The sequence below is a fragment of the Papaver somniferum genome, chromosome 5 (genome assembly GCF_003573695.1).
Source record: "Papaver somniferum cultivar HN1 chromosome 5, ASM357369v1, whole genome shotgun sequence".
Taxonomy (NCBI): Eukaryota; Viridiplantae; Streptophyta; class Magnoliopsida; order Ranunculales; family Papaveraceae; genus Papaver; species Papaver somniferum.
In genome coordinates, this window is record NC_039362.1 from 37832490 (window position 1) to 37855276 (window position 22787).

General features: G+C 36.9%; 1 long non-coding RNA gene and 2 other non-coding genes across 3 annotated transcripts; all 3 read right to left on the reverse strand.

Annotated features, from left to right (window-relative positions):
- Positions 1–12652: 12652 nt before the first annotated feature.
- On the reverse strand, positions 12653–16459 carry LOC113281407. Its single transcript, XR_003326103.1, has 4 exons — positions 16073–16459; positions 15871–15943; positions 13951–15521; positions 12653–12886 (listed from the first exon to the last, which is right to left on the reverse strand). It is a non-coding gene; the product is annotated as an uncharacterized LOC113281407 (long non-coding RNA).
- LOC113284994 lies at positions 13187–13269 on the reverse strand. The gene has a single exon (XR_003328513.1). It is a non-coding gene; the product is annotated as a small nucleolar RNA R11/Z151 (small nucleolar RNA).
- On the reverse strand, positions 13349–13487 carry LOC113285065. Its single transcript, XR_003328573.1, has one exon. It is a non-coding gene; the product is annotated as a small nucleolar RNA snoR134 (small nucleolar RNA).
- Positions 16460–22787: the final 6328 nt, after the last annotated feature.

Consider the following 22787-nt stretch of genomic DNA (forward strand, 5'->3'; position numbering starts at 1 on the left):
AGGAAAATATAAAGATAGACATCTATCAGAAAATGTGTGTGTGTTCTTATGAGTAAATGTAACTCAAGTAAGAAGAATGGAGTTTTTCCCCTGAACATTGGGTTTCTCCTATATCATTAATACAAAAAATCATATTGTGTTATATGGTGTGTTTTGTTGCTTAACGGTTGTTTGATTTAATTCCGCAAAGAAGAGGTTAGAAGAGTGATCAAGTTTTTGGTATCAGCAGCCTGTGTTTCGATTCTAGTATGTATGCAGGGGTTGAGGTCTAAAGGAGGAACAATATTACCAATTGATCTCGACATTGGAAAGAAGAAAAGAGTGATGACAAACTCAGATGAAGAAGAATCTACCCATCAATGAAAAGCTTGCAGAAGACGTGCAAGAGATAAGGAAGAATATGAAGATGATGATGGAAATGATAAAAGGAATGGTTCCACCATCAAAAGATCAAGACAACCAACATCAAATCATTGAAGAAGAGGGATCTAACAGTCATTCTAATGCAAGAATTGATGTTGAAACACCTTTCAAACTACAGGCAAACTTCCAAATACCCTCATATGATGGAGAATTGGATCCTGAAAAGTTGGATGGTTGGCTAAAAACTTTGGAGGTTTATTTCAGTACAAAGGCTTACACCGAAATGCAGAAGGTTAGTTTTTCTATATTGAAGCTTGGAGGTCATGCACTAACATGGTGGGAAGCACATACTTCTGGGTTGGCAGCAAACAATGAACCTCCGGTAAGCTCTTGGTTACAATTTTCTACTGCCTTACGGAATCAGTTTTATCCTATTGGACATAGAGAACGGCTTAAAAAGCATTGGAAATTTCCACGTCAAACTAAAGGGAAAACGGTACAAGAATATACCACTGAGTTTCGGAAGCAAGCAGTGGCGTTGGGTGTTAACTTAAGAAATCCAGAAGTGTTAGACAAGTACCGAGCATGTTTGTTCTTTCACTTGCGAACAAAACTAGCACTTTTTGGAGCTACTGACATAGATGATGCTTGTAAAAAGGACATGTACATAGAGATGAAAAGTCGTTCTTCTAGAAACAAGGATGAATTTTTGAAGAAAAGTACCAACCAAGAAAATGGGTTTCGAAAAGGTGACACGAAAAAGAACCATGTAGTGGCTAACAAGGGAAGAACATATTGTGATCATTGCAAAACGGATAGACATTCCAAGGAGAAATGCTGGAAGTTGCACCCTGATTTAAAACCTTCGTGGTGAAAGGATAAAGGTAAAAAGGTTGCTAATGTGTGTATCGAAGATGAAGTGATTGAGGGCTCATCGCAGCCAAACGAGAAGTTGGCGTGTATGGTAGGAAAGATGGGTACCGTTTTTGAAGAAACCAAAGTAGAGTTGTTTTGGGTATATGCCCAAATTGGGATGTCTCCGGTTATCACTTTGTTCGATAGTGGTTCTCAACGGAATTTAATTTATGAACAGTTGGTGAAGGAATTGAAATTGAGTACTTTTCCGCATCTGCAGAAAGATGTAGAGCTATAGGTGAAGACACAGTGGAAGTTTAAGTGCGCTATAAACAAGAAGTTTAAGGACGAAATTACTTGTGATGTCGTACCATTGGATGTATGTCGAGTTATTTTTGGCAGTCCATATTTGTGGGATATATATGGTGTTTTCTACAGAAGAGAAAATGTATGGAGATTGGTGAAAGATGGAAAAGGATTTCGCATCTTAGCGTCGAAGGAGAAGAAGAAGTTGCAGCTCATAACAGACCAACAAACCAAGCATTTGGTAAATGTTAGCCGAAAGTTTGTATTGATTATAATACGACCGTTAGCTGAAGGTGATGTTCAAGAACAAACTGGTGCATCTGGTGGCTGTAGTGGATGGCAGACAGAAGAGTTGGAACGGCTCTTTAGTAATTTTAAAGAAATCATGGAGGAACCAAAGGGTCTGCCACCGAAGAGAGAAATAAAACATGAAATCCAACTTTTACCTGAGGCTCATGTGCCAAATATTGGGTTGTATAGGAAGTCCATTGCAGAGTCGGATGAAGTAAAAAAACAAGTAGAAGAACTACTGGAGAAAGGGTTGATCAAGCCTAGTTCGTCACCAGCAGATTCACCAATTTTTTTGGTGCCTAAGAAGGGTGGAGAATGGCGAATGTGCATCGACTATTGGGGTCTAAACAAAATCAATGTGAAAAACAGGTATCCTCTTCCTCGAATTGATGATTTATTTAATCAACTTAAGCATACTAAATATTTTAGTAAGTTAGATTTAAAGTCTGGGTATCATCAATTGAGAATGAAAGAAGAAGATGTATGGAAAACAACATTTAAAACGAAACAAGGGTTGTTTGAATGGTTAGTCATGCCTTTCGGGTTAACCAATGCTCCCGCCACATTTATGCGGTTGATGAATGAGGTGATGCGTCCTGTTTTAGATAAATTTGTTGTTGTTTTCTTAGATGATATTCTGGTTTACAATCCGTCATGGAAAGATCACTTGTTGCACTTGGAGGTTGTGTTTAAAATACTGGATTAGGCAAAGCTCAAACTCAATATGAAGAAATGTGAGTTTGCTCAGAAGTCAGATACTTATTTGGGTCATGTCGTGGGAAATGGAGAAATTAGTGTTGATACAAGTAAAGTTGCAACTATCCAAGATTGTCCAAGACCTACAACACAGACATAGTTGAGGAGTTTTATCGGGGCAATACATTATTTACGGAAGTTTATACGGAACTACGCAGAAATTACAACACTGTTATTACGCTTATTATCGAAGGATAAGGGTATAGATTGGGGTGAAGAGCAAGAGAAGGCGTTCCATACTTTGAAGGATAAAATTTGTAATGCACCGGTTCTAGCCTTGCTAGATATGCGTTTTCCATTTGAAGTATAAACAGATGCGTCAGGATATACAATGGGGGTTGTTTTGCTACAGGGAGGTATACCTGTTTGTTACCATTCGAAGTTTTTTTCGGGAGCAGTTCTGAATTATTCAACATATGATAAAGAACTGTATGCGATTATTCAAGCTATAAAAAAATGGCGACACTATTTGTGGGGTAAGGAGACGATTGTACATACTGATCATGAACCATTGAAGTATTTGCAGTCGCAAAGTAAACTTCAATAGACTAGGCATTTCAAATAGATGGATTATCTGCAACAATTCAAGTTGGTGATAAATTATAAGAAGGGTGTCACTAATAATCTAGTTGATTTCCAGTCCAGACCTCCTCAAAAAATTGCCGCAATAATGATGCAAGTAGAACCAGCTTCGTTTGATATGTACAAGGATCAGTACATAGAAGAAGATTTAAAGAAGGGGTATCACTTAGAAGATGGGTTAATGTTTAAGGAGAACAAGTTGTGCATTCCATCAGAGCGTCGACTCACTTTAATTCGTGAAGATCATACTTCTTTAGTTTCTGGACATTTTGGGGTCAACAAGACGTTGGCAAATTTACAGCGTTATGTGTATTGGCCTGGTATGATTCAGGAGATAGAACGGTTTGTAAAGGGTTGTGCAATATGTTGTACAACCAAGCCGAGTAACCGGAAGATGGGGTTGTATACACCGTTTCCAGTTCCGAGTAGACCTTGGGAGAGTATCTCGATGGATTTTCTTGGTGGTTTAAATACTACCAAAACAGGGAACGACTACATCTTCGTCATAGTTGATCGTTTCAGCAAAATGGCATTGATGATTCCTTGTAAGAAGACGGTTACAGCAGAAGGAGCAGCAAGTTTGTTCTTTCAACATGTCTTTGTTCACTTTGGATTACCTCGCAGTATCATTAGTGACAGGGACAACAGATTTTTGAGTTCGTTTTGGAAGAATTTGTGGTGTACGATGGATACAAAACTCAAAAAATCTACTGCATTTCACCCGCAAACAGATGGGCAGACGGAGGTCGTAAACCGCACAATAGTTCATTTGTCGCGAGCTTATAATCAGCAAAGAACAAGAAGTTGGGACGAGAACTTTCCTATATATTCAGTATTGTTATAATCGAGTTGTACACGGTTCATCAGGAAAGTCCCCTTTTGAGGTCTGTTATGGTTTTATTCCAAATTCTCCTTTCGACATTGTGCTTTATGGAAGTGCAGTAGGTAATAATTCAAGGTCTGAAGAAGTTACTGCAGAGAAGTTCATTCATCGTATTCAACAGATTCATGAGAAGGTTCATGAGAATTTGGAAAAATCCCAAGCTAAGTACAAGCAGCGACATGATAAACATCGAATGCAACACACGTTTCAGGTTGGAGATTCAGTGTGGTTATATCTTGGAAAGGCGCGGTTACAAGGTCCTAATAAGAAGTTGAAGCCATTGAGGTATGGTCCTTTTAAGATCTTGGAGCAGTACGGCACTAATGCATTCAAGCTGGATTTACCAGGTTACATGAATATATATTCAGTTACCAATTCGGAGAATCTAAAGCTTTTTGAGCCGTCATTATTGGATGAACGATAGGAGTCACCATTGTTTCCAAAAATGCACGATCTAGTACCAAGTGAGGCTGATACTGAAGACTATTTGCGTGGGAAGAAGACTAGAATGACGCGAAGTGGTGAACAGGAATTCTTTTGGGTGTGCGCTAAGGGGCAGTATCCAAACCGATCTAAATGGTACTCCTTGGAGCAAGTTCAGAAGACTTTTCCTCATTTGCTGCCTTGAGCTTTTGGGGACCAAAAGCCTTCATATGGGGAAGGTTTGATCTGCCTTATGGTTCCCATAACAAACCCATACGCAGTGTAACTGAAATAGGCAGTTACCGCCATTCTTGTCTTCAGAAAATATCCTTACATTTAGAGGGTAGGGAGATTAGAAAAAGGAAAATACAAAGATAGACATCTATCGGAAAATGTGTGTATTCTTATGAGTAAATGTAACTCAAGTAAGAAGAATGGAGTTTTTCCCTTGAACATTGGGTTTCTCTTATATCATTAATACAAAAAATCATATTGTGTTATATTGTGTGTTTTGCTGCTTACTGGTTGTTTGATTTAATTCCGCAAAGAAGAGGTCAGAAGAGTGATCATTTACCACAAAGGATTTTGTACGGCAAAATAAATTTGGATTACTCTCACAATCATACATGGAAAGTGTTATGAATAAGGATAGCTTCACATGTGACAATTGATCATTTTTATTTGAGTTGTACTTACATGAAAGTTGTTTGGAGGTACATTCTTCCAATCCATCACGATAGTTGGGTGATGCCTCTCATTATAAACCATCTTGCTGATGCGTGGAGTAGATATGATTTTTCAAGTTTAGGAAAATTCTCTTTGCTAGCTGTGGCTGTTTGCTGGCCTCTTTGGTTGGAGAGAAATAGAATCACTCTCGAGGGGGAGAAGAAGTCTACACATATTCTACTAAGTATTATAATCAGTTAATGCTTTCGTTTACTTCTAGGGGGAGAAAGTTGGACTTAATTAATGATGTATTCAATTGGGTGCTATTTTTTTTTCTCAAGTTTTTTTTTTTTTACTTTGTACTGAATATGATAAATATGAGGAAAGAATTTTTTTTGGCTAAATTCCAAGTCAATACAAGGTCAAACTCAAACACAATGAGACTAAGTAAATATCTTCAAAATATCCTGGCCCTACCCTTATCCTTTAACTATTCTCAAATCTTAACACTGATTGGAACACAAAAATTGTTAGATATTCTTTAGGTTACCTTTATTGACATTGTTCACGACCAGTAAGTCTAATTTCGAGCAAGAAAGAAATGTTAAACATTGGAGTAGTTATTAAGTATTTCTATCTCCAAGTTGGCGGCAGATAATTGGACGAACGAAGGGAGTCCTTCTATGTGTTCACTATGGGGCAAAAAATGCAATTGCACGCAACACTTTTTTTCAATTTTTCATCGCAAAAATTGAACGTTGATTGGTGTTTTTCTACGAAATTGGATCGACGATCGGAGAATCATCAACCCCGGCTATGGTTAGGCGCAATCAAAACGATCGGAAGTAAAGTTGATTGACGGTAAATTTGGCGTGAAAATGGCAAAAAAACCGTCACCTATACTCTTAATTTTAATCCTGACCATTTATTACAAGAAAAATTCAGCCACATGATCTAAAACTACGGTTGTTATTACAAAATTGTTACAAAAAATTGTTACAAAAAATTGTTACAAAATTGTTACAAAATAATTATCATATAAATGTTACACTTATAAATGTTATTAAACTACTGTAACTAAAATTGTTGCAAACAGTGTTACGAAATTGTCATAAAAACCCATCCCATTAGAACTCCATCGTAGCACTCCCAAACTTCGGTCGGCCCCCCACCGCAGTGCGGTAATCTAGTGTTACAAGTATCCATACCTCTAAAGGAATCAGAGGTCAGGACATATACAACTGCCAGCACAAAGACAAAAGTGGCGATTTGAGTAACCATCGTTGATGTTGGTGTTTTCTGGTTTTACAAATGTATCAATAATGTCTTTCACTAGGATTAATTTCTGAAATTTTAGAAGAACCGGTAAGGTTTTTTAAGAAGGCATAATTGGAGATACCTCCAGGAATTGGGGGTATTCAAAAAAAAAAGTTATGAAGTAATTGAAGTACCCCTTATCCAAGTGTGTTTGGGGATACTTCAAATAATATATTTTGATTAGATGAAAAAGAAGGACTTTGGAAGATTAGTGTGATATGAGAAGGTGCTTAAATTGATTTTAGTGACTCCTAATTGCAACCTTTTGTAGACAATCAAACTTTCATCTATGAAAAACCCCAAACCAAATCCCAATTCAAACACTAAGTCAATCAAACTTTGCATTTACAGAGCAACAGTCAGTATTGTATTCATCCGACAAAACAATACCGGCTGAACTTTTGATATTGTACTCATCCGACAAAACAATACCGACTGTTAACCTTCTACTGAGATTAGAATTCGATTTTTTTTATTTAAATAAATGACTTTTTTTATAACTATCTTATCCCCAATTTGTGGAGGTATCCACCAATTGCGCCTTCTTTTTTAACAATTCCCTCTTCATATACATTCTTGAATTCGTTAAATATATATATATATATATATGCCAACAGAAATGTAGCTAGAAAATATGCGAGAATCTACTGCTAGATGGAAAGTTTTAGCTATCTGCTTAGTTGCATTTTAAATTTGGTGAGAAGAAAAGAAAAAACCAAAGAGACCAAAAAGGGTTGAACCATATGGGCAAAAACTAAGTTCTCTAATTAACTAGAAAATATATAGCAGTATTATCTAACAAGACATATTAAGATTACAAAGTACTTGACCTTTCTGTTCTACCTTTATATAAGAACAAACTCCATTCACTTTCCTTCCAATAATTTCTGCTTCGGTGTTTTACTATTTACGCCAAAATTTGAGCTTTTTGTTCAGCAATTCTCTAAAACTAGTTTTATGTTTTGCTGATCCCGTCTCTTCATAAGGTGGATAGGCTCCACAGCATGGAATTCGGTTACACCGAATGGGTTCTTTAAGTTTGTTCTTCTTCCAAAGGGTATGACTGCATTCTTAAGCTTCTCCACATACGAGACCTTAGGCAGAGGGGGTACCTTCCCAACTTCGACAAACTTGTTTAATATATCACATTGTATCTTTTTGATTACTTGCCTGGACGACATCTTTGGAGATAAACAAAACCCCTATACAAAGTTTGAAATAAGAAAGCAATAAGAAAGCTGCAAGAACAGAGGCTTGAGATCAAAGATCCATGAATACTTTTCATGAAACGAAGCTAGGGTTATTGGTCAGCTAGTAATTGCAACGAAATATACATGAGACTAATCGAAACATATTAAAAATTATGATATCGTGGAATACCTGTTTCGCTTTCGCGATTAAGAAATAAGAATCCGCCACTCTGTGATCAATTATATGGATGTCAACCTATACTACGGATTCAATAACTCACGACCACGATAATTTCCCCAACCCTAGTGTTTTTTTTTCTCTTAAATCTTTCTTATATACTCTAACTTGGTTGACAAGCAGCGGGAACTACGTTACTACGTTATGCAAAGGCAAAATTGGGCTAAGGCCCAAAAAAAAAATTCTTATCCTTGGGCCCAAGTAATTTTCAGTGTCCAGTCGGCAGTCGCACGGGGTGAGCAAAGAGTCCAGAACCGCGAATTTCACCCGTATCCTTCCATAAAATTGTGAGTGAAATTCGAACCGCAAGATATATGATCCGGACACGGATGAGATTGTCAAACCCGCACTTTTAGCTATTTGGTTGCGGTTGGGCTTTGAAATCCGCGGATTTATCCGCACCCTAGGGTACAAGGAAATCCTGATATCTTAGTGATGCCAAACTTGTTTGAAACTTTGAATGACTAATCTTTGAATTGAAAAAACTAATGTTTGAACGACTGAACGAGGTCCGACTCTAAGATATATGAACAATAATGTACTAGAAGTTAACCTGGCTAAATTGGGGCCTATGGCATTTAATTGGGGCCTATAGATTACTTCATCTACCTAATACACACTGATAAGGGGTGTCTAAATTTAAAAGCAAACTACCAAATTTATCCCCTTAATATTACTAAATTACCCCCATCAACTTTTAATAATAAACTTAAAACTAAAATCAGTTTTCATTTCCAACCTAAAAACCGATTCTTCATCTCTTTCACTCCCTCTTTTTTCTTATTTTTGAAACCAAAAATCGACGATTATCGACGATCCAAAAGCGATTAATCGTTTCTTTCCTCTATAAAATGTCGAAACCATCAAGATACAAACAAGCCACTAGAATCACTTATCCTAGTGATTGTAATCCCGGAATTGTTAAAGAAATTGGAAACAAACCAAAGAAGAAAACGGTTGCTCAAGAAGAACCATCTCTAATCGAACAAGAAGAGGGGGGAAATGGGTCGAATCAGGTACTTTTCTATCAACCCAATCCTCTAAACTAGGTTTTAGTAACATGCTTTAAATTAGAAATCGAGAATTTTGAAATCCAAAAATTTCAGTGTTTATAGAATCGGATTACGTTAGTCACGAAGTAACCCGATTCTTATTAGAAACGGATTATGTTCATAAACTTATAGTCCGATTGTTCTGCACATGAAAAGGAATCGGGGAACGTTAGTGTATAAATACCGATTGTTGTAGCCAATCTTCCTGGATCTTATCTTGTTGGAATCGGATTACATATGTCTTAACAAAACCGATTGTTAATTTTATCAACGGACTTTATATGTATATCGAGTAAACCGATTTCATGAATCGGTTCACATTAGCACTTGCAAAAATCCGATTGTTAATTTTATATGTTTGGAATCGGATTTCATATGTATATCGAGTAAACCAATTATATACCCTGACTTTAAAAATGCATTCTATTCCATTGTGTTTTGTTGCTTAAATCTGTATTCTACAGGCAAAAAAATCAAGCCGAAAAGAAATATAAGAAGAAACATGACCATGTTACTCCTAAGCCTTTGGGGCCTCGTCGAAAAGACGGTCAAAATTTGAATGCATCCCACCGAAGGGGCACAGGGAGTAAATCCAAAGGGATCAGGATCAATGACCCGCCACCTAGAGCGGAGCAACAAACACATGAAGAACCTGATTCTGATACACCTACTGAACAAGAAGGTGGTGAGGAGGAGAGGATTGAAGAACAAAGTGGTGGAAAGGAAGGTGGTGAAGAAGAAAGTGATGAGAGTGAAAGTGAAGAAGAAGAACGTGGCAAGGAAGGAGGTGAAGAAGAAAGTGATGAGAGTGAAAGTGATGAAGAAGAACGTGACAAAAAAAGATGGTGAAGAAGAAATTGATGAGAGTGAAAGTGATGAAAAAGAAGGTGACGAGGAAGGTGATAAAGAGATAAGAGAATTCGTTCAAGAACAAGAAGGAGACCCTAAAGGAAAAGGTCAGAAGAAAGAAGTTCAAAATAAGAAGAACGGTGACCACATGCCCGACGATCTGAAGATGCTTGCTCGCGTCCCTGATGATCCACCTTTAGGGATACCAGCTGATGGAGGAAATGTGTTATGGGGTTACAAAGGCAGTTGGGCCGGCGTCGTCTACAATACCATAATAAGTACCTAAACCTTGTGCCATGTAATGTAAACATTATTATTCGTGTAGTGTTTTGATTATTTTCCATCGTGGTTGTTTGGTTTTATAGGATCACAAGCATGTCATTCGTCTTATGAACCTGGAACGTCAGTGAGTAGGATGAGGCAATGGCCACTTATAGCTGATGAATTAAGCATGAGAGAAGTTCCGTAAGTGGTCGATCTAGTCAATTCTACGGGGTTGCTTTCTGTGGTCAACAATTTGGGCCACCTTACTTACGATATACCTCTTTGTTCCGCCTTTGCCGAGAGATACTACGGGGAAACGGATACTTTACATCTTCCGTTTAGAGAAACGACGATAACTCCAAATGATGCGAAGTTCATTACCAGGCTAAGCATAGAAGGTAAAGCCGTGAAGCACAAGAGGGAACGCGGTGACGCCGCAACGTATCATCGCCACGGCCAATGCGTATGTCCTCTATATCCTTGGAGTTGTTATCTTCCCCGACGTTTTTGGTGCCCGTGTTAACGCCAACTTTATCCAGCTGTTGCAACCATTTGACAAGATACATGACTACTCTTGGGGCACTGCCATCCTTGCACACTCTTTGACGCAGTTGAGAAAGGCTTCTAGGGCTCAAAGGAACCAACTCGGAGGGAATATGGCTTTTCTGCAGGCGTGGATATATTTACACTTCCCAATATTTGCTAAAAGGGCTTTTGAGAACAAGGATTGGGACGGACAGCAGTATGGAAACAAGTACACCTACAGAAGTAAGTCGAAGAAACAAAGAATGGATTATTTGAATTTGAGACGCCAGTTAGACAACTTGACGACGAAGGATGTTTTCTTTGATCCTTACAAGGAGGCTTTGGCTAAAGGAAAAGGAAAGAAGGTTGGGTGCCTAGAGCAAGGTGAATATCATGGGCCTTTGTTTCACCCAAGAGGATATGTAATGTACAACCCGTCGAGAGTCGCAAGACAATGCGGTTACAAAAAAAAAATCCCAAAGGCGCACAAGGATTTCAAATTCGATGAGAGAAAAACCAAAGCACATGACAGTGATGTTATCATTTTTCACCGGCCTTTCCCATCATGTGATTATTGGGATAACATAGAGTTTCACAAATATCCTTTGGTTGGTCCATCTCGAATAGATGACGAGGCAGATCTGGGTTACATATCGTGGTACCTCAATGTTTCGCATACTCGAGTGATACGAGTAGATGAGAGGCCCATGATAGAGGACAAAGATACGGCTCTCCAATACTTGGTGCGTATTGTTGCTCAATTACGATTTTGTTAATGGTTTTTGCATTATATATTGAATGTTTGTTATTTGAAATTGAAACAGAGAAGACGAGTCGAATACTTGATAACCCGGGCAAAATAACAACAACGACGCGAATGCATGATCCGAAGGATTTTCTTAAGGACTGGTCTCCGATCAAACCTCAAGAAAAGGGGCATAAATGTAGTGGCAAAATATCTTAGGAACACGTGTAGAGAAATTAGGATAGAAGTAGCTTAGTTTGATACAACTGTTTTTAGGGAATAAGGTCCTCTCACTAGATCTTATCCTAACTAGTCAGCCCTAAGGGCACTATTGTAACGTGATTTATATCCCTACCCTTTATAAGTGAAAGAGAGATATGTTTGTAGAGATCGGCTTCTTCTCCCTCCCACAACCTAGAGCTCAACAAGAACTCCGATCCCTTTTAATGGAGTTTGTATGTAACACCGATTTTGTAACACCACCAATCTTAGTGAAACACCGTGGACGTAGGCTTCATTAATGGCCGAACCACGTAAAAACTCTTGTGTCCATGTTTATTTCGATACACTCCATCTCTTCTTTGTTGAGTAGATCTTCATTTTAGGTGTAGATTTCTTTGGGTGTGGTTGTTAGATTTTTAGCAACTACAGGTATATTGGGCATTAATATAAATATTGGATAAGGGGTTTTTATGAATTTTTTCCCAATGACCCTATTTTATCATCTAGTATTAGGCCCCAATTAAGTGGCGTATGCCCCGATTTAGCCAGAAAAGTTAAGAGCTGAGAAACTTAGATGTGACTGGTTTAATGTCATGTATTTACTGATCAATCATTTCATAAATATGAGCCGTGAATATTTCTTGCAGCTAGTATATGCGCGCATTCAAAGTTTAGGCCATTATATACGACAGAGAGACTGCTAGCTTTTTGCGGACTCTTGTTTTTTTTTCTCTCAGGTCACCTGAACAATTAACCCGGTCGCCACTTGGATGAATATCTAACGTGGTTCTAGTACTAACAACATGGACATAGAAAATGATAGGGAAAGAAACGGTTTAGTCCAAAGGCGCGTCAAAAAATACGGATTAGTCCATTCCGAGTTAACTAGGTACAATTTAGTCCAAAAGTTATTTAAAATACGGAAAATACATATATAACCTTCCTGATTTACAATTTAGTCCAAATATTTACAGTTTAGTCCGAAGTGATTCATGATATGTCAACAATATTAAATAATATATAAATAATTAAAAAACGATTTATCTTATAAACCGTTTGTCCAAAATTTGCTAACTTTATATATTCGGAAAGCCCTTTCCGAGAGCTACAAAAAGAGTACCCATATGACTATATAATTCTCATTTTTTTAAAATCATAGTTTACACTGGTGTACAAACATGTACACATCTTGAAAATCATTAACCTGTCCATTATTCTTCTCCACTTTCTTAAGTTCTCTAGAAAAATACCTAAACACATAGTAAGCATGCTATTCAAATAGGAAAATCCATAAGATCACCCATCTACAAAACCTGTCCATTGTTCTTCTCCACTTTCTTGAGCTCCCTCCAAAAGTACCTAAACAAATGGCAAGCATGCTACTAAAATCATCTCATGATATCAAAAAACAACTACTTAGGGTTTCATCAAGAATTAGTTTTTATATTTTTGAGAGAGCACAATATTATACAATTATATACACACGTAAAAAGAATCTAACATCCATACCCACAAAACAGACTGTATACCACAAAACATGCATATATTATTGAATAGCACAATGGTGTACAACTATGTAAAAACCTATAAAAAATCCAACACCTTGGGAGAGTATAATTTTGAAGCAAGCTCTGTAAGTAGATCAATAAGAAAAGATTTACGCTTTATTGTGTGTAACATTTAGACCATTGATAAAATCTCACTGATATCCACTAAGATGTAAAATTTATCACCATTGGCCTATTAATCACTTGTGAACATGACTTCTACAGAACCTTAACTGATAAACAACTTTTAATATTATTCTCTGAAACAATAAGGAAATGTAGAAGTTATTTTGACACAAATAAGTTGTGGAAGAACGCAAACCTGCAACACTAAACGGCAAAAATTTAGCATGAGCATTGGGGTTTTTTTTAGTTATTTTATATTTCAGAGAAGCCCGGGATGCAACATGAAGATAATACAAAACAAAAACAAAAAAATTGAAAAAATAGATGTAGAGGGTGCTCACTGAACATAGCTGTTAATACTGAGTCCCTAAATTTTACTACCTAACTAAGACTTTGAGATGATTATATCCGACATATGAAGAATTATACGTTTATTGTGAATAGATAAGTCTAAATACAAGTATTAGTTTGTTAGATTCAGGTTCATAATCAATGTGGAAACAAAGTACACGACTTAGAACAAGTACGTACGATAAAACTAGTGCACTAAAAAGTACACTGCGCGTAATTGGTGTACAAACAAGTGCACCTTGTACAACCTGTATAATAAAAACAATGCATATAAAGATTCTACCGATCTATAACCTTTCAAAAGATATCTTCACAGATTTCACAAGGAAAGGAATAATTTTTTTTTGAAGCATTCGGAAAGGAATAAATGGTTGGAGAGGGCACAAGTGAAGAATTTACCTTGCCAACTTTACTATTCAGAGATGCAACTCGTTTTCTTGATAGGAAAAAACCGGAAACCTTACAATCACTTTTAAATCAAGTCCTCCTTTCCTTGTCGATGTTGATGTTCCTGTAGTAACATTATCATTAAGGTAACCTCTAATACGTCTTTGCTCACTAAGAAAATTAGTTCTCCAAACAAAAAGAATACAGTAAACAACCAGAATACAGTAAACAACCATTAAGATTATCCCACAAACGAATGCGACCAATTCTGTTTGATCATCAATGTGGAATTATGGAATCCATGAATTACCCTTGTCGCTTTGAGCAGAGTTATATGGCAGTAATGAAAGTGTTAGTACGCATTAACTAATAGGTGTACGATCATGTGCACATTAACGATCAACGAGTGTACAACAATGTGCACGTTAACATGTGTATAATTATTTACACATTAAGAACCAACATGTGTACAACTATGTACACATTCCCCTAGATACATAGTATAGTGTTGGTAAGCTAATCATTAACTGAAGAGCCAGATAATAAACTAGAAAGCTGAATGTAGCCTAGGATTTTGCAAATATCGGGTATCAGCCCTCTCTAAGAAGAATCTTTTTTGGTAACGTCAAAATTAAGCATATTCAAAATATCACGGTTTCTCCTTTCTAACCTAGAAACTAGAAGGTATAGAAAAGTAAAAATGTCTCGGTCATAGGCAACCAAATTTGGAAGTACTAAAAGAGATTGCAGTCACCTTACTTAATCAAGGTGTACAATTATGTACACATCAGGAATCAACAGTTGTACAACTATGTACACATTAACATACAATGAATCTTAAACATCTGATACTCGGGTGAATCATCAATTTCTTATTAGAACACGGATGTCATTTAAATAAGCATCAAGTACCAAGGCACCGCATGAGGTTGCATTCATGTGGTGCGAGGTGGTTTCATTTGAAGAGGCAAATCAATATCCTAGGCGTACGCGTCCACCACTTCGCACTATAAAGCAATAGATGTAGCTAACTAATGTGGTTCCATTTTTTATGGTTAGGCCATTCATTTTTTTCTATTGCTATGATAAATTCAAATTTCTCACCAAATTCCAAAAGGGAGGTAATAGTTAAAAGGAAAAAAAAACATTGGAAAGACCAATTAGGACATTCTTGACTAGAGAGTAGTCAGTTCCACTTACAGGGACACATATATTTAGAAATTGTATAAGGATCACATTCACCTAGCACATAACATAAAACCTAACGTGTTCCTGGCCATTTCTTATAACTAATGCTAGTCTGGGGTATTGCATACGCGACATATTCTTTTACTTATGTGAGTTCCTTACAAACTTTAACAGCAGGTGGTTAGTATAAGACTATCTGTGGTCTATATACATATATCTATTCTGCCGGATACGCCATACGACGGATACTTATTATACATTTGCGAGTAAAAAAATATATTTACACTTATCTGGACACGGTGAGCATCAATGGTGAAAGACAATGGTGAGCAGCAATGGTGTCATAAACAACTTTATCAAGAAGGGGTGATTTTGAGAAGCCCAATGCGGCATCACTGCACTAATTGAAACTAGAATTAGCAAATGAATTTAGCCTATGCAACAAATGAACACTTGTCAACCAAGTACACAAAATCAAAATATAATGGACACAGATAAACATCTCTAAAAGACCTAAAAAGTTAAATAAGTAAAAAGATTAAAAATTGTTAATGTGTATAACTATGTACACATAGACCATAAAAATGTGTATAATTGTTATGTAATGACTGTTAAGAAAGGTGAAAATCCTAAAGAGAAAAAATAAGCAAAGCTAAATTCATATCCAATTTAATACTAACTAAAACAAATTAACAATGAAATTTCAAAAGAAAAAGTCCACCATAGGTCCCAAATAGATGTTACCTTTAAAAAACAAAGTAATTTCTAACTGAGCTTCAACTTTGGTAGTGTTCCCCAAATAACCTAGATTTGCAGGCTACAAAAAGAAATACGACTAAGAAAATTGTGAAAAAAAAAATTAAACGGTGAGCAAATAAGGCTTTTCATTATAGCAAAGTAAGGCATCATATATGAATCATCTAACGAAATTGAAAATTACAATTACCTGTTGAGTGAATTGCTCAATTTTTTTCAAGAAATCCACTGATAAGGCTTCCATCTCTTCAAAATTAAGATCATGCTACAGCAGTTTAAGGTAATTCCATTACCAAACTGTTTTTATTTTCCTCCTACTATGCCGTCTAGGGTAAGATCTAGAATAAGAAAAACTAGCTAAGATTCAATCCAGCTGAATCGAGATTAACAACTAAACCTAAATACTCTTCTTAGTTTCAGAGATTTAGAATAACAAAATTTGATTACGATCTCATATACCAAATCCTGTCGAAAAACTTCGAATAATCGGTTGGAACGAGATCAACAATTAAGCCCTAAATTATTTAGTTTTCATTGCAGAGCTTTGAGAACAACATAAAAAAATGAATCGACAACAATTTAGTACACGGTTTTGATAAAAAGGGTGTTTTTGAGACTAAAATATATCGGTTTGGACTAAATCCTTAATAAAAGGATTAACCCGTTTTAAATTTGACAAGTTTGGATCTCCGTGTACCAGGCTTGAGAGGGTAGGACTAAAGAGTTTAAAGCCCAACTGAAATGGGAGTAAACGTCAATTTCTACAGAATGATAGGCACAAGAGAAAAGAACCGAGACTTACGACGATTGAGGGGCTCTGTCCAGAGTAGAAACTACTGCATGTTCGTAACGAACGTAACTGGACCTGGTCCAGATTGAGGGGATCCTTGCAGTGATACGTAGTATTTATTTATCTGGTAGTTGTCAAACCCACATCTTGCGTAGCATGACCGTTTTGATGGATCGACGTTCAGTATTTCAAAACCCCATCGGTTTGTGAATCAACAGAAGTCTTAGCTTCATCTATAAACAAAATCATGTTATTTATTTTTGTTTGTTTTACTAAATCCGTGGTTAATCCGCATCCAGTTCGTACGACCCGTTGATCCGCGAATGTCAAATCCGCGGGTGATTGGACCGGACACGGTTGGATTTTCCAAATCCGCAACTTTGAAGGATTGGACGGTGGTGACCCATAATCCGCATCCGTCCGTCTGTTGCACACCGCACCCAAAATTTTGTAAAATTATTAAAAAGATGCAGAAATACTCAAATATCCCTGCCGTTTTCAGCGATTTTGGACAGTTTCATTTAACTCCCTGAAACGGTCACACCATTTATTTCAACGGTTTTCTTTTCCCCTCTATTAACTCCCTAACTTATCTGTAGAGAAAAATATTTCTCTCTCAAAACTACATCTATGATGAAATCAATCATTCAAATCGCTCATTAAAGGTGATTAAATCCTAGAAATCGCAACTAGTTACAAACCCTAGAAACTACGTACAATACTTCATTGACTCGAAATCATTTCCACAATGGAGGAAACATCAACTAAAACATGCCTTCAGAAGCTAAAAGCTGCTAAAGAAAAGAAATCTGATATGAAAATCTAGGTTAATTGCTGGTATTCTTGCATGCATTCAGTAGATTTATTTTATTTTTCCCTTCGATTTTAACGTTTGTTGTCGATGATGATGACCCAAAAGACGAAGATGGGAAATCGAAGGGGAAAATCAAATCGAAGAAACATAAAAAATACGGTGAGATTTATTATTAGCTTCGTTTGTTAGTATTTGATTTTGTTTTTTTCAATTTTTTTTATTTTATGTTTTGCTGAAATAATTGTCGATGATGACCAAAAAGCCGGTAATTCGGAAAACAAGAGCAAATCTGAGAAGAAAGAAACAATTATGGGTGAGATTTTCATCCTATATGTATCCCCCCCCCCTTTTTTCTACTTTTCGCTTTAATCTTCTTCGATTTTAACATCATTTGGACCTGCTGATGATGATCACCTAGAAGAGGAAAACGGAGAAACTGATGGTGACCAACAATTAAAGGAGATGACAACCAGGGCAAAGCACGACGTTGCTATAAGAAGAGAATGGAAGTCTCTAGTATGCATTTATACTACTTCATGTGTGATTCATGTTTCGCATTAGGGCTGCACAACGGTCGGGTTGGTTCGGGTTTTGGCCCTACCGACCAGCATACTGTAGTAGTCGGTTATTTTAGAGGCAGCCCCAACTAGGGTAAAAGTTGAGGATCGGCTCCGTTTTGAACCAACATATCTTGGCACGGCTCGGTTAGATTCGGTGATCGGGTCACCGAACTGAAGTAGAACGATCAGGCAGATTAGAGGCATGCACAACAGAACGTTGATAGATCAATTTTAACAACATTCCTACCATGATTATATACAACAATGAATGAATGTACATATATAGTATTAAACATCGCAGTAAGAATTTGGAAAAGTTAGAAACCCCCAAATTTCACCAATTACTCAATTATGATCTCTAATCAACAAAAATACAGAATTCAACAATTAAGATACCAAAAATTCAAAATCAGACTAAACCCTAATGTTTGATTAAATCCGATTATGAAGAAACCCTAGACATATAAAACCCCAAATTTCAATTTTGAGAAATTAATAAAAACCAATCAATAAAGCCTTCCACTTTCAACTTAAATCAGTAACACTAATTTAGTCCACTTTTAATTTTGAGAAGAAAATGAAAGTGTTTCGATGTTGCTCGACTTGAGTACCACTAAAATATGATGTGATCGCTGGTTTAATGATTGTTTCACTGAATCACTGTTGTTGGTTTAAAAAAGGAATATATACGAAATTAGGTCTGTTTTGCTACCTCGTTTTCAAATTTAAGCCTCTTTTTTTATTTCTTATAAAACTAGGCCAATCGAACGGATTCCATCAAATTCCGTTATATCGGTCAATATCTCGTGATGACTAGTCAATATCTCTTAAAAATCTCGTATAGGGAGATCTCGTGGAGGTGCTGACATTACGAAAATACCCTTTCCGCACGTGTGTTATTTTCTCCCACGTGTGTCGATCAGAAAGCCTAAATCCAAAATCCGGAAAACTCTAAGTTATTTGAACGACTGTGATTTCCATTGTGAAATATCATTGCCCTAATATCACACAAAACCTCGAAGAAGAAAACCTTTCTTCCCCAATGTCTTTCCGTTTTCAGTCATCTGCAGATGCTGAAATTAGATCGATGAATTGGTAGAGCTTGAGAGAGATTTTTATGGATTGTTAAGAATGAGGTTGAGTTAGCTTGAGATCAGGCAACAAACTAAGGTGTTTTTTCTAGTGGAGATGGGTTTTAATCTAATGCTATGGTCGAGAATTGGTGAAGAGATTCAAGGGTTTGAGAGATGAAAAAGGAATTTCGAATCAGGTTTGGGTTTTGCAGCGAAGTTAGAGCTCTTACTGACATGGATTGTTGCTGCTAAGGAAGAGATTGGTCGGGGTTTGAAGCAAGAAACTGCTGAGAAGAAATTGAGTTTAAGAGGGTTCTCTGCAATTGAAGATATGACTGTTGTTGCGGATTTATCTGCAATTAAATTTGTTGATTATCATGGGAATTTTGAGAAGGTGGAGATTCAGATGCGGATTTGAGTTGTGATGTGGTTGATTGCTGAAGAGACTTGATCTGAGTATCAGCCGAGAAACTAGTTTAATTTCACTGTTGTTGTGGGGGTGTTGAGAGATTCAACAATAATTGGAAGATTTATACATGATTATTCAACACGAAGACACATAATTGAGAAGTTGTTGCTGGTATTTGAGCAGATGAAGGAATAACTGGAGATGCTAGAGCTGCACAAGACCCACCCACGATAAGGAATTTTTCAAAGATCTTAATGTCTAGTAAAACTTCTTAAGAGAACTTTTATTCTTGTTTTTGTTTAAGAAGGATAACTAGGGTTTGGAATAGCCATTATTATGAGTACACATAGCTATGTCCAACATTTGCATCTTGCAATGTTTTTAGATTTATTTATTTAAATTCTAAAGTGATTTGGAAGATGATGTTTGCAGTATTAATTTTTATGGTTTTATATATTGCAATATGTTATGGGATATGTGTGTTCGCGTCTGTGAACTATTATTGTCCCATACGATGTCAAAAGTTATCTCTTTCATATGTCGATATGCATGTATTGATACAAGATCGATGAACTTTTGACAAATAAAATTTAAGCCTATTATGTCAATTCTTTGATGGAAGATAGGTTAAAATCTTTTATTTACAAAGCTTATGTCTATTGTATGTCATTTTGAAAATAGTGATGAAGATAGAATGAATCTTTGAATATTCCGCAGTATTGATCTTCCCTGATCCATATTTTATGTATATACTGTGCGGCTCCATAAGTTTTCTTATGTGAGCATTTCCAACTAAACAAATCATAGATTCGTATGTGATTAATTTGGTTGTGTATTCCGATTAAATTAATCATGGGTTCTCTTGTGATTAGTTTGATTGAGAATTTTTTGATACAAAATCATTTTGTGGTTTTTGGTGTCCAAAGAAATCCTTCTTTTTTTTTGTAAAAGTAAGGTCGCTCTTGTTGTTCTTTCGAGAATGATATCAAATGGGGCAGAGTTCTTTTGAACTTGCGCTTAATTTCCATATCTTTGTGGGGAGTGCGGCTGTGGAATATTTTAGGGGTTATCTTGTATCTTTATGAACTCCTTGATCAATGCATTTAGATTCGGCTTTATGATTGCATCTAAACAAGTTGATATGTACTTTTCTTTGGTCTTGAAGCATCTCCGTGGAAATTTCATTAGGATCCCGTTTTCGTACCTTTGCCAATTTTATTGACAAAAAGGGGGAGAATTAATATGTAGTTCACACTACAAATACATATGGTTTACGTGTTTTACGGATCATTATGTAAGGGGGAGTAGTTTTCATGTTGAGATGAAAGTATTGACTAAGGGGGAGTGATACATATCACCATAGTAATGTTGTCGAAGTTGTGATATAAGAACTTTGATACTGTGTAATAATACTATGACACTATATAACAATGATCGAGAGCTTTTGTTTTCTCATTGTTATGGCTACGGATCTTCAACAACTATGATGTTGAATTGAACATCTACGGAATCATGGGAGTACTTGGAAAAGACGAAGTTTTTGAGTAATGTTGAAGCACCAAGGAGATCAAGCATGTGTACGAGAAGCTACAAAGTTTTATCTATTTTGTAATCCATAGATAGTTTTGCTACTTGTAGATGGGGAAAAACGATTTGCTGGTTTTTAAGGAATTGAGGAGACGACCGTACGGAGGAGACTCCTTGAACCGAGCGAAATGTTAAACCTCACACAGATGCACCGCTGCAAAGGGGGTGCTTCAGATTCGAGAGATCAATCTGTAATAATCCGGCCTAAATAAAGACAATGACCGTTCAGAGTAAATTCGATCACAAGAGAGGATGGGTCGATTTGTAGGAGGGAAGCTGGGAAATGTGTGGAATCAATGGTAATCAAAGATTGTGTGTGTATGAATTCTGAATATGATAAGCTCTGAATGATTGAAATTGCTCAATTGAGAGTAGTTGCTCAGTTGATGAGTTGATGATCTCGTGTTGTCGATGAGACGTGAGATTGATGATACTGTTGATGCTGATGATTCAATCATGATTCAGAGACTTATTTATATTGCTGGAATTTTTAGACACCATGATCCCATGAAGTGTGACAGTTGATGGAATCAAGGAGTGGGGACGTGGAGATCGTGTTTGAAACCAGTTGCTCAACGTGTGGAGACTTGGTCGATTTTCCACCCACTACCTCGTGAATTCCTTCGACTGATTGCACGACTTGCTCACATTCCATCGTGTGTTTGAACACACGTGTCGTAGACCGCCAGACCAAAACCCTAAGTGATATCCCCCAAAGTGACACGATTGACGTCTCGTGGTATGTTAGTCAATTGATGACTTCGTGGTTTGATGGGACGATGAGTCCATGTAGTTGCTGAGTTGAACACGATGTTCTGAAACTCATGAGTTGAACATGTCATGAGACAGAGGTATAGTTCTTACGATGAAGCGAGCAAGTATTGCTCATTCGATGGATCGTTGAATATTGATTGTTGAACCAATATTCCTTGGTTTGAGAAAATATTTATCATCTGAGCAAGTGTTGCTCATGTGATGAATTGTTGAATATTTGATCGTCTGAGCATGTGTTGCTCGTCTGATGGATTATTGGCAGCGTACCAAAAATATTAATTAGAAAACTAGTCGTTGAACCGAGCATAATTAATAAAATTAATGACCATGAGGTCGTCGCAAAATTATTAAGGTTGGAATCTGGAATGATGATCCTTGGATTCAGAAACCCTAATTTGATCAACTGATGATCAATTCATGGTTCGTCAGAATTTTAACCATGGGACGAAGGAGGGAGCGACTACATGGGGCCGTGGATCAACCATGTAGTGTCCATATGCTCACGTGAGAAAATACAAAGAACTCCTGAAGAGTTGACGATTTTTTGGTGAAAGAATGATTAAATGCTGGTTTAATTATTTATTCGAAGATGCTCATCTAAGCCTTTGGTGAGAAAACCTAATTAATCATGACGGAGTGAGGGACCAATTATGGGGTCATGAAACCGGCCCTGGGTAGTCACGTGACCGCCTGATGATCACTTCATGAAAATCCAAAGTGTTTGGAAGAGTCTTGGACCTAATACGTGCAATTGTGCAAATTAGGTCAAAATTGTGAAACTTGATGGGACCGGCTTCTGTAAGCCAAAGAGCCAATCTTGGTCGGTCAAGATAGTGTGATCGTGTCCCAAGGCGTCCGCGTCTCAGTCCTGAGAATTTTGATATTTTCTGGCATGCAA